The sequence below is a fragment of the Nicotiana sylvestris genome, chromosome 2, assembly GCF_000393655.2.
Source record: "Nicotiana sylvestris chromosome 2, ASM39365v2, whole genome shotgun sequence".
Lineage (NCBI taxonomy): Eukaryota > Viridiplantae > Streptophyta > Magnoliopsida > Solanales > Solanaceae > Nicotiana > Nicotiana sylvestris.
In genome coordinates this window covers 56,492,656-56,505,568 of record NC_091058.1, presented here as the reverse complement: position 1 = coordinate 56,505,568, position 12,913 = coordinate 56,492,656, and the positions used below count along the sequence as shown (strand labels likewise).

General features: G+C 38.6%; 1 long non-coding RNA gene across 1 annotated transcript; it reads left to right on the top strand.

The window, feature by feature from the left end:
* The first annotated feature begins 3,210 nt into the window (after positions 1 to 3,210).
* LOC138886328 (uncharacterized) lies at positions 3,211 to 11,622 on the top strand. Its single transcript, XR_011404998.1, has 2 exons — positions 3,211 to 3,710; positions 11,331 to 11,622. It is a non-coding gene; the product is annotated as an uncharacterized lncRNA (long non-coding RNA).
* Positions 11,623 to 12,913: the final 1,291 nt, after the last annotated feature.

Sequence of the window (12,913 nt, the reverse complement as noted above, 5' to 3'; positions counted from 1 at the left end):
TGGGCTGCGCGTAGATGGACTGGCCATTGCACTGCCCCAGTACATGAGATCCATGATGCGTGCCCAGTATTTGGATTTGATGGGGCAGTATACTAGTTATAGACCACAGGGTGAGGCTGTACTTAGAGGGGGAAGTCGCGTTTCTTTGTCAGCTATCAGAGAGCATATGGAGGTATTGCACCCAGACATTACCGGCGAGACAGAGGCTATCCATATTGAGCGGTACACGAGGTTGGCGCTGCTCCTACTTTTTGGGGTGTCTTTTTCCCGAACACTTCGAGAAGTCTAGTGAGTATGCGCTTTCTGCATCATCTGCAGCAGCTAGATGATTTACCCCTGTACAGCTGGGGTATTGCTATTCTAGCATACATGTACAAGAGTATGTTCCAGGCGAGCATGCTTTGCCAGGTGAACATATGTGGTTTTCTGCCCCTTCTACAGGTGACAACATTTTTGAATACTCTGTTCATTACTCCGAATTCTATATGGTCGAAATGACTCTTAAATTTTACATTAACCTTTTATCTTAGGTTTGGGCCTGGCAACGGATCATGCCGTTGCAGCCACCTCTACCACCACTAGAGCAGGGTGAAGCACCTCCGTTTCTCCCTCTAGCTACGAGGTGGGTTCTCCGGCGTGGAGCTACCGAGGGACTGATGCTCATCATAATCTCTCCCTTGTCAGGGATGTGTTAGATATGCTGGTGGCTGGACAGGTAAATATGTACCTACACTTACTTGTTATAAATTGAGTTGTATTACGCATACTAACTTTTATGTTATTATTTGGTAGTTCATCTGGACGCCATACAAGGACGAGTTACTAGATCAGCTGCCCAATTATTGCTCAGTCGACCGACTACTTTGGAGCACTTCCGTCCCGATGATCTTCATCGATGTTATTGAGTATCATGCCACAGAGCATGTGCTTTGCCAGTTTCACCATCCCCAACCTATACCAGGGGAGCCTGCATGGGTTCCTATACATTATCAACAGGATAACCGTACTAGGGTGGATGATGCATTTATGGGATGGCTAGAGCAGCAGGTCCATATTTGGAACCAACGAGAGTATCGTATTCCGCCACCACCTTCACATATCCAGGAGGCCACTATTGAGCTGTATACATCATGGTACCGCCATCACACCTGATTGATGATCGGGAACCCCATTCATGTACTTGGCGAGCGCTACAGACCATACGCCGAGAGGCACGAGGCACTGGTATGTTTTTATGGCTTATTAATATCTTATAATTGTGATGTAGCGTTATTTAATTAATATTTTAAATGTTTCGTAGGCTATTGGGCATCACCTATTCTACCAGTTGGTACAGGAGATGCAGCAACATGGCGACAGTGCTGCACTCGTTGAGTATGGCCGGCGGGTGGAAGAGCTGGCTCGTCGGACCCTATTTCAAGTGAGAGATGGCGCGAGATTGGATCACCAGGCTGAGTATGCGGCGCCAGAGGAGTACCATTGGGGTAGGGCTGTCCCACGAGGCAGAGGTAGGGCACGAGGCAAGGCTGTCCCACGAGGCAGGGGTGCCCCACGAGGTCGTGGGGGACGGCGAGGAGGTGGTCCCCAACAAGGGGGCGTTGAGGCACCTGTCGAACCACCTGTTAAGGCACATGATGAGGATCTTGGAGATGAGGATCTCAGAGATGCTCAGCCGGGTTATTGCCCTCACGTAGATGAGCTTTCCAGCAGCATGCCGTCATACAACCTTTAGCTATCTCTTCCAGCATCACATGTCACCCCGTCAGATGCATTGTTGATCACGGGTACATTCGACAAGGATGTAGACCAGTTCTTTTCAGGCCCATCTACCGCAACTGAGGATCGGACGACCCGGGATATGGATGACGGGCGCAGGTTGAGTTATGCCTCATCCCTGGTGGTTGATCCGGATCTACCACAGGTGTATGTATGTTTTTATTACTGTAAAATTTCAATTTGTTTTCTTTATTTCTTAATAATTTGCCATTAATTAATTTTTAATTTTCTTATTAAGGCTTCATCCCGGCCCATCACGGAGGTCGTTGTATGCGCTGATGAGGACACCACAGATGCATATACTCAGGAGGCCGACGAGACCACGGTGAGAAAATATTTTTGACTTAACACGTACAATACTAATATACATTCTCAAATTCTAAGCGTAGTACTTGTTTTGTAGGTTGCTGACGGCCCGACGGCCTCTTCTATCGATCCTGCTAGTTGTACTGTCGATGCTGCTGCGCATCCTCACATCAAGAGGCGACTTGATGATGATGATCCCAATAGTGTACCCGGGCGACAGGGGATGCGACTTAGGCCAGCAGCAGCACTGAAGCACACAGACTGCAGGACTCATTGATTTACTTATGTTTGTACTTTGTGTAAATACTACATTATGTAAATAATGGCAACAATTTGGTTTTAACAACAATTTTATTTTAACTGCGTTCAAACAACAATTTTATTTTAACAGTACAACACAAACACAAACATATCAAACATAACACAAGAACAAACAGTAGAACTAATGAAAACACTTGACAAGGGAAACATAAAGATACACTACTACGCTCAACACGTACATGCCATTGTTTAGTCATGACCGCCTGTAGACATGTGATTTTTGACCCTCCCCAAGTTTTTTCATATTTTAGCATAAATATTCAGTTTAGGTTTAGTATCGCTCTCTTTACTTTATTTTATCTAAAAAAAAACTACAAAAATATTTTCCCTTATCCTAGCTAGTTGATATTTTGAAGAAAAAATACAAAATAGTCTTGGCATGTTATTTTCCGAAAAAAAAAGATAAGAAGAAAAAGATCAAAAAATATTTTATTTTAGTATATATTGAGTAGTATTTAAATTTCATTAATAGAGTAGCTATGTGTCTTCTCTAAACATTTTTACTATCTTAAATATATTAGTATCTTTATAAAGCTATTTTTAATTCATCTTTAGAATAAAAGAAAATCTGAAAGAAAAGGAATTTTTTTTAAAGAACAAGAGATAATAAATTGTGCAACTTGCCAAAAGATGCTTTCTTATCCACTCCCCGTAACAAACTCACATGCACCCCTTTTAATTCCCATTCACGTTTTTTGGCACATGGGGGAAGGGGAATGAGGACAAAAATTAGAGCTGGGGAATCTTTCCTTTCTAAGTTTTTTTTCGTTATTATAACACATGCACACACAGAAGGAAGGAAGAGAAAAAAACGCCAAAAAATCAGGGGAGGGGGCTCACAAAGAAAAGCAGAAGAAAAGTGATACAAAAACAAAAAGGAATGAAAAAAAACAGAGGAGATCAAAAAAAACAAAAACAAAAAGAGAGCAAAATAAAAAAGAGATCAAAAGAGAAAGGAAGGTGAAGGAGGAGGGATCTGGGTCATCTTCTTCCTCACAAAATCAGATCCAATTTCTTCTTTTTGACGCCATGTAAACCAGCTTTTGAAAGCTCCCATTTGCATTGCCAAAACAACTCCAAAACTCAGCAGAAAAATGCAACAACATAGCCATGAAAGCCAGCCATGAAAAGCATCTCAGTCCTTCAAAATCATTGAGGTTTCGAGTGCTCCTGTCGCGTGTTTTGTTCGAGTACCGTTCTAGTTCACAACGAGTTTTTTTTTGGGGCGAAGTTCTGTTTCTCTCTTCGCTGCACAATCGTGCGTCTATAGCTGCGGCATTGTTTAAAGGAATTTCCCGCTTTTAAAGGTTCATTCTCTATCTCATTACGTTGTATGTTTTCGGATGATTTTGAAGTTTTGACGTATTTGGTTGAATGTTTGAGTGCCTTTACAGTGTTAGCTTAATTTTTCTCCTCTCAATATGTGTTTGTTTCTTTCAGTACTATTAGTTTTAATTGGATTCATGAGGTATTAGCACTAATTTTTATCAAAGAAAATATAAAGATTTGTTTTACAATTTTTTTGTGGACTGCACTTTGTGGAGTTAATGAACAAATAGGTGGGTTTATTTTTTAAGTTTTCTATCATTTTCTTACTACGAAGATCTGTTGGAAATATCAATATTATCAAATGGATTGATTGATGTTTTCATGAAATATTTTGTTGTTATATTTGTGATTGGTGAGATATTTTTTTTTAGTTTCTTGTCTTTTCTTTTAGTTCTTTGCAGCATGATTATATTGATGGTGTCGTTTATGGTTGAAATGTGTTTGGCATTTTCTTTAACCTCTACGCTGTCCAGGAGTAATGTTAATGGCCCAACGTATATACAATTCATGAGTTGACCCATATTTAGACAAATATTAATTCATAACATTTTTCCCACAAATAATTCCATAACCCATGACCCTCGGATAATTAATATGAACTCTTTTAAATTTGAGGTGCTCCATTAGTTGAATTTTCCATGGCCCTCGCAAATCTGAAAATGCGTAGTTGCCTTAGGCGCGCTATTTAAAAATTACTTCCTTAAACTCGGGTGTGCATTTATGTAACCCAAATTCAAATCTCAACAACGTTAAATAAAATATGTCATGGACCGCGGGTGCATTTATGTGACGTGGTTCAAGATGTGTTTTACATGACGTTGAATCTTCCTGAAAACTATTTAAATAAAGAGGTTATAAAGTTAAAATTGAAACATAGGCTAAAACATGTATTAAAATCAAGTAAATAGGCCAAATATAACAGTTGAGCGACCATGCTAGAACCACGGAATTCGGGAACGCCTAACACCTTCTCCCGGGTTAACAGAATTCCTTACCTGGATTTCTGTGTTCGCGGACTGTAAAATTGAGTTAATCTTTCCTCGATTCGGGACTTGAAACCGGTGACTTGGGACACCATAAATTATCCCAAGTGGCGACTCTGAATTTTTAAATAAATAATCTCGTTTCGATCGTCACTTAAATTGAAAAAAGTCCCTTATACCCTTTCAGGGGTGTAGGTAAAAAAGGAGGTGTGACAGCTTTGGCGACTCTGATGGGGATAAGAACCGAGAATCTCTGGTTCAGGGTTCAAGAATTCGAGCTTAGAATAATCATTATATTTGGCTTTATTTATTATCTGATTTTATTTACATGTTTGGGCCTAATGTGCTAAATGTTGTTTTTTACCGCCTAAATATTATCTGAATTGTATATATAACTACTACGAAACCTCTCTCTTCTCTCTCCTGAGGAGTGCACACTGGCGTGACTTCTTTCTGTTAGTGCCATATCCCAAATAGAACGAGGTTCGGACAAGTTGCAAAGCCGGATGATCTTTTGGTTACCGGTACGCAGCCCCCCCGTCGGGTCGAGTTGTCCGCTCGGGTAAGCCAGGTCTAGAACAATAAACCCAGGTTTTAAACCTAGTATAACTCAGCCTCTTGCCGGATCCCTAGTAGGAACGCTTGTTTGCATCATGTGCATTTGACTTTGGGGACCCAACACAGGAGTTGGGTCCGTCTAGGACAGGTGTACCCATATTAAAAGACTATCCTGATGCATCTTACGTGCTACTTGCGTATCTGTCTGTTTCGGCTTGCATGTTGACTGGCTTCTAGAATAGGGAAAGAAAATGAAAAAAAAAGAAAAAAAGAAAATCAAAAAAAGGAGAAAGAAGAAAAAAGAAAAGAGAGTGAGAGGTAGATATTTGAAATATCCTAAAACTCTGCCGAAATTTTGAAAAAAGAAAAGTCATTTCAAAATAAGTCATTTTTCTATTCCGCCAAAAATGGGCGAACTACGTGGGTCTGATTCTCACCGGATGTGAGATACGTAGACAAACCTCATCGGTTCCGGCCCATAATTTTCAAAAAAATCTAAAAATATTTTCCTTTACTTCCTCTCTAGAAAAGTCTTTTTTTTAGATCCCAATTTTCAAAAAATCCAAAAAATATTTTCCATTACTTGCTTCTTTAGAAAGCCTTTCTTTTAGACCCTAATCGTTTTTAAAAAAAATATATACAAAAATATTTTCTTTTACTTTCTTCCAACAATCAAAAAATATTTTCATTCTTCTTTCAAAATTGAAAAGAAAATTCAAAATTCAAAAATATTTTCTTTTTTAGAAGCATTCCTTTCATAAATAAAAGTAAAAGTCCAAAAATATTTCCTTTCTTCTTTAGAAGTTTTTCTTTCGAAATTTCCAGAAAAAAAAATGAAAAAGAAGTTAAAATTCAAGAAAATATTTTCCCCCTCTTTTTTAGACGTCTTTCTTTTCAAAACAATTCTTAAAAAAAACAAATCGAAATCCAAATAATATTTTTTTTCTTCTTTGTAAGTATTTCTTTCGAAAAAAAACAAATTTTAAAATCCAAAAATAGTTAGTTTATTTACTTGTTTCTAGTCTTCCCGAACTCCGCAAGATCTGATTCATGTTCCCACATGATACGTAGGCAACCCACATCAGGTTCGATCGAATGGTTTAAAAAAAGGGGAAAATGAAAAAGAGAAAAAAAAAAGAAAAACCACAAAGAAAAAGAGGAAAGAAACAAGAAAAAAAAGAAGAAAAGAAAAAAAAAAGGAAAAAAAGAAAGGGTGTTTATTCTAACATGGTTGTTGTTTTGAAATAAAAGCTAGTCAAAGGTAGTCAGTTTGTTGGTTTGCAATGGCGAGTCACAAGAACAATCCAAAATCTCTCGGAAATAAAAGTATCTTCTCAACCAAGGGAATAAGTACCATTGTTGTTGATCCAGGGTCACAAAAAGGCAAGTAGGCAAGTTGGCGGTGAAAAATTAAAAATGGAGGCAAATGTGGGGTTGACTTTACTAGATGTGAGCAATAAGACATGGGCTGCTCGGGATGATCGTCAAAATTTGAGTGTTCAATCCAAAACAATCAAAATAGTTAAATGTCGTAGTAATGCTGATGTGCGAATGTGTCGCTAAGATGTTGCTTGGTAACTGGAAAGTCACTCCTCTTTTAGCCATGGTAGCTTATTTTGTCATTTTTTCTTCTTCTTTTGTATTATCGGACCTTGCTATCCTTTATTCAATAAAAAGCAGTTAGTCATTTTGTGTCCATTTTGTGCATAGTTCTGTTCATGCTAGTTTTTGGTGACATGACATGTATGAGGAATTTTTATGACGACCCAAAGGGTCATCACCTATTTTCTTACCCATTATGTGCTTCCGAGACCTTGAAAACCTCATTTTGAGTCGTCTCGATTTGCGTGAGCAGTCCAGGCGCGTAGCCGGAAAGCTTAAATATGAAATTTTGTGAAAAATGCTAAGTTTTGATGTTAAAAAGAATAAATTTGACTACGGTCAATATTTTGGGTAAACGGACCCGGACCTGGATCCGTAATTTGACGGTACCGGAGGATCCATAGGAAAATATGGGACTCGGGCGTATGCCCAGAATTGGAATCCGAGGTCTCTAGCCCGAGAAGTGATTTTCTTTAAGGAAATTGGTTTTCTGAAAATGTCTAAGGAAATTGAAATGAAATTTGATTAGAATGAGTTGGTATCAGGCCCGTATTTTGGTTCCGTCGCCCGGTATAGGTCTTATATATACTTGAGTCATTCCTGTGAAATTTGCTTAAAGACGGACATCGTTTGACGCGATCCGTACCTTAATTGAGAAATGTGATGTTTAAAAGAGTTTTGAGAAATTTCATTGATCTCGAGGTTTAATTCGATGCTCGTGATGTTATTTTGGTAATTTGATTACACGAATATGTCTGTAGGACGTTTTTGAGGTTGTGTGTATACTTGGGTTAGAGTTTCGAGGGCTTGGGTGAGTTCGAGTATGTTCCGGGATGCCTTAGGCTTAGAAAGTCAGATGTTGCAGGTTCAGGAAGTTGCAGGCCTCTGAACCCTTTAGTGCGGTTCGCGAGAAATCGCGTGCGTCCGAGGAGGGGCTAGCGCGGCCGCGGTCGCCTTTGTGCGGGGCGCGGTGGAGGCTGTGCGGCCGCAGTCGCCTTTGTGCGGTCCGCACAGGGTGCTGAACTGTAGGTCTTCAGGGAGGCCTGTGCGGCCGCAGTCCGTTTAATGCGGTCCGCGGTGGAGCTCCGCGGCCGCGGTCCTTTTTATGCGGTCCGCGGTGAGGGTCTGAGAGGGGTATAAATAGACAGGATTTTCAGCTATTTTTCACTTTTTAAAACCCTAAAAACATAAGAGGTGATTTTTCAAACAATCTTTCTTCTCCAAATCAATTGTAAGCCATTTTTAACTAGTTTTCTTCAATCATTAACATCTTTTAACATGGTTTCAACTTAAAATCAAAGATTTTCATGGGGTAAATTGGGTGTTTTGGGTAGAACCTAGATTTTTCCAAAAATTAGGGATTTGGACCTCAATTTGAGGTCCGATTTCAAAATAAATTATAGATTCGTGGGGGAATGGGTAATCGGGTTTTGGTCCGAACCTCAGGTTTCAACCACGTGGGCCGAGGGTGATTTTGACTTTTTGGGTAAAACTTTGGGAAAACTCATTTTCATGCATTGGGGTTGATTCATTTAGCACTTATTGATGTAATTAAGTAACTTGTGACTAGATTCGAATGGATTGGTGGTGAAATCAAGGGGGTTAAGCTATAATTGAGGCTTGAGTGGTATTCAAAGCTTCGAGGTAAGTGTTTGGCCTAACCTTAGCTTGAGGGATTAGGAGTTGAGTCTTATTTACTACGTGCTTATTATCAAGTACGATGTATAGGCATGGTGACGAGTGTGAGCACGTGATTTTTGTTTACACGACAATTACTCCAAAAGAAATCGAAAAAAATAATAAATTGTCTTTGTGTATAATTTTGTGAATTTGCGTGGCATTTTGATAGTTATTTGTAGCTTTTATCTGTGATTGTTTAGTTTTATCAATTAAAAAATACAAAAATATATGTCGCGTGTAAATTTAGGATTTTGTTCTATTATTAGGAATTAATTAAATCGTATTTGGTTTTGAATGAATAAAAAATCACAAAAATATTATCTTTGGTAATTTTGTCATTCATCGTTTAAAGTTTGATTTTTGTTTAATTAATATATGATATTGTGTGTTAATTATTACTAAAGAATCAATTAATGTCTTGTGATATAATTTTAATTTTATATTTTTATATTTTTATTTTTAGGATTTTTTGTAAATTCGGATTTTAATTAGAAATAAAAAAAGAAGAAAAGAAATGAGTTTGAAATTGGAATTGGGCCGTTCAAATTGGACCCAAATCGAGCCCAAAGCATTTGTATTGCCCGGTCCAGATCAGCTGACCTCAGGGACGTCCAGACGATGTCGTTTTGATCATGCTTGATCTGGGCCATTGATCTCAGATTGATCAACGACCAAGATCACGTCTCCATACCCACGTTTTAACCCGACCCGTCTCACCCAGAGACCCATTGGTCTCATTTAACCCATACGGCGTCGTTTCCACTGAGCTGATCAATCCAGGCCATTTATTTTTGATGATCTAACGGCCTAGATCAAGTTTCCCCTTAACTATATAAACCCAATCCCTTACCCCCACGCCCCTAAGCCAGACCCCCTCCCCCACCATCGTCTCTTTCCCCAAACACCCTCAAGAACCCTAACGCCGCCCTTCCGTTCCCTCACCATAAACCCGACGGCAACAATGCCGGTGACCACCAGATTAACACCTCTAGTGCACCTCGACCCCCTGGACACGGATCTACAAACCTTGGTCTCGGATCTTCCCCCATCGTCTCGAATCTTTATTTGAAGATTCGAGTCGAACCCCAACCTATGCCAAACCACCCCAAATCCATACCAGTTACTCCCCTGACCTCCTCGTGACCAAACCAAGCTTGGTTTGGTTCGAATCTAACCAGAAAACTCCAAGTCCCAAATCAAACCCAAGAACCCTAGAAATCCAGAATCTGAGGGTTTTGTCCAATTAAACGAAAGGGTTGGGGTCTAATAGACCTTAATCGAGGTGTTCTCAGTTGAGAACACTTCGATTAAAGTCCGTTCAACCCCAAAAGAAGTCCGAGTCAGAATCCAAGACGGGTTCGTCTGATCTTCAAACTCTTAAGGTATTTTTTCTTTTCCTTGTCAGTTCCGTGTTGTTTTCTATTGATGTTGTTTATGTGTTTAAATGTCAGTTGAGTTGTTTTCATTTTGTGTCGACTATTCTGTCCACCTTGCCCGAACCTTTTATTTGGTCGATTTTTTTTCTCTATTCATTGATGAGTGTATGTGTTTAACTATATAATCGATTGAAATGAGTTTTGATCGATTAATTAGTTTCCAGGGCAACTCTTTGTTTTGGGAAGTACATTTTGAACCACATGTTAATACTGTTCGATTTTGATCATTTGCTACTGATTGTATATGTTGTAATTCGCGTAGTCAATTCGATATATGTCGTTGATTAGTTTCAGTTTGGAATGGTATTAATCTGACTCAAACTGTTTAATTTTTACTAAGACATTGTTTGAATCAGCTGAGAATTGATTTTAACTGCTTGTAGTCTATTAGTTAAATCAGAAATTATTTAAGGATTGGTTTATAGCTGCAGTTTAATATAGATTTCAGAGTTTAGTTTGAATTGATGACATGTTTACTCATTTTTTGGACAGCATGTGCATTGTAGTTCTTTAATGAATTAAAGCAAACTTTACAGCATGTGCTGTCAGGACATACTCATGCTGTCCATACTCGTTTAGTTTAATAAAAGGATAAACCATTACAATAATGGAAGGAGGGTTGTCAAGAGGAATCTCATGAGGAATACTTTGCTTTTGAGTTTTTGAGTGGAAAAACAGAAGGTTCACATGGGAGGGGATCAGTATTTTATTGGACTAGTTGCTCTAAAAGCTGGGGGAAGGTCTGTGTGCAGATATAAAGGGGGAAGGGTTTTCAGAACTAAAAAAAATAGGGAAGGAGAGAGTTTTGAGATAATTTTTTCGGGGCAGACAGAGAGAGTTTAAGAACCAGAAAAGAGGTGAGACACCAAGAGGTTAAAGGACAGAACCAAAGAACTAAGGAAAGGGAACCAAAAACTAGAAAGAGAGACCAAGAGTTTAGAACCAGAAGAGAGGGAAAGGGGTTTGGAACTAAAAGAAACTTGAGAGCAAAGAAGAAGCTGAAAATTCTGCTTTTCTTCACCTTCCTTTTGTTTTGAAATCAGCATTAACTGTCTTGTTCTATTCGAAACTTGGGCTTCTTTCTCTGAGTGTCCAAAAACCAGAAAACTGTTGTTCCACTGTCATTGCGGATCAACCTATTTCTGCTTGGCCTCAACTGAGTCTCCGGAGTTTGTTTTGGTTTGGATTTTGAGCACTGTTTCTATCAGTTGTAGCTGAATTCTTTCACTGGGATTTATTCTGCTTATTTTACTGCTTGAAACTGCTGCTGTTGCTGTCTGCTTTTTATCACTGCTGCTGCATTGATCACTCCTCTTTTCCTCTTGTGTCCAACATCCAGGTACACACTAGAATTTCACACTGATGTAACAGTAAAGTTGAGCATGAAATGAAAGATGCGAAGGAGTTTAATTATTTGGTGTTGTATTTGTAGTTTTATAAAATGTTAGTGGATTTGTATAGTTTTTTTTTGGTTTATAACTCAATGAAAAATGCATTAGGTAGTTTGTACTTAATTGAAACTTAGTTCGTTTAATAGTGTGATCTATAGTTGTTTAGTTGTATACATGATATAGTTATGTAATTTGTGGAATGCACAAGTAGTTAGTATATCGATAACTAGACTTCATCTCTAGTCATATTCTGTACACATAGGGCAGACTGCTTCTAACCTTGCCAAATGCAACATAGCTTTAATCATTTGAGTTTAAACTCTATCAAAATCGGATTCCATTAGGTAGTCTATAGGATAATGTTTGAACCCCATTAATAACATCCTCTAGTAGTTAATTCCATTAATCTCATTAAAAACGAGTTAGTTTAAGTCCAACTTGGAGAACGTTTAGCGTGAGTTTAGCATGTTATCAATCTTGTATGCATATTTTTGAAAGGCATGTTCGCTCATGGAATAAGGTACGAAATAATTCTCCGCCTTACAAATTCGAGTGTAATTTTCCAAATTAACATCTTTTGTAATCTAATAATTAATAAGAGGCCGGAACTGGCCAAGCATGTAATTTAATTAGCATATATTTTCTTCTTTCATTTTTAGAAACAAACATAATAGGAAAAAAAATGTAGTCACTGTAGGTTTACCCTTTCAAAAAAAAAATAAGACGAGCCTCGCCAAATACAAATGCAAATTGCGGGGCCCTCAATAATTGGTCGTAATAAATATTTAGATTTCTCGGGATGGACTGTTTAGTGAACTTCATTGCCTTCCCCAAAGATAATAATGCGTTAGACTCTTTAGGCGCGATTTAATTAAATTACCTTCTTAAATCCGGGTGCACATTTATGTGACCCAAATCCAAATCTCAACGGAGTTGGAATGTATTAACAACTACGGGCGTATTGATTGTGACGTGGTTCGAAATGCATTTTCACGACGTTGCAATTCCATAAAAAATAAATAATAATAAAAGCGGTTTAAACCTAATAAAAGCACACAAGTCATAACATGTATTAAAATCAGATATTTAGCCATTGTAACAATTTAAGCGACCGTGCTAGAACCACGGGATTCGGGGGTGCCTAACACCTTCCCTCGGGTCAACAGAATTCCTTACTTAGAATTTCTGGTTCGCAGACTTCATTTGGAAAGTCGAATATTTTCCTCGAATTGGGATTCAAGATAAACCGGTGACTTGGGACACCAAAAGCCAAACCTTTCCCAAGTGGCGACTCTGAATTAAATAAATAATCCCATTTCGAATATTGTCATTTAAATTGGAAAAACTCCCTCGCGCTTTCACCCTTCGGGACGGGCGCACAAAAAGGAGGTGTGACAGCTCTGGCGACTCTGCTGGGGAACAAGAACCCAGAACGTTTGTTCAGGGTTCAGAATTCGAGCTTAGAATAATTGTTATATTTGGCTTTATTATCTGATCTTTACTACATGTTTGGGCATAACGTGCTAAATGT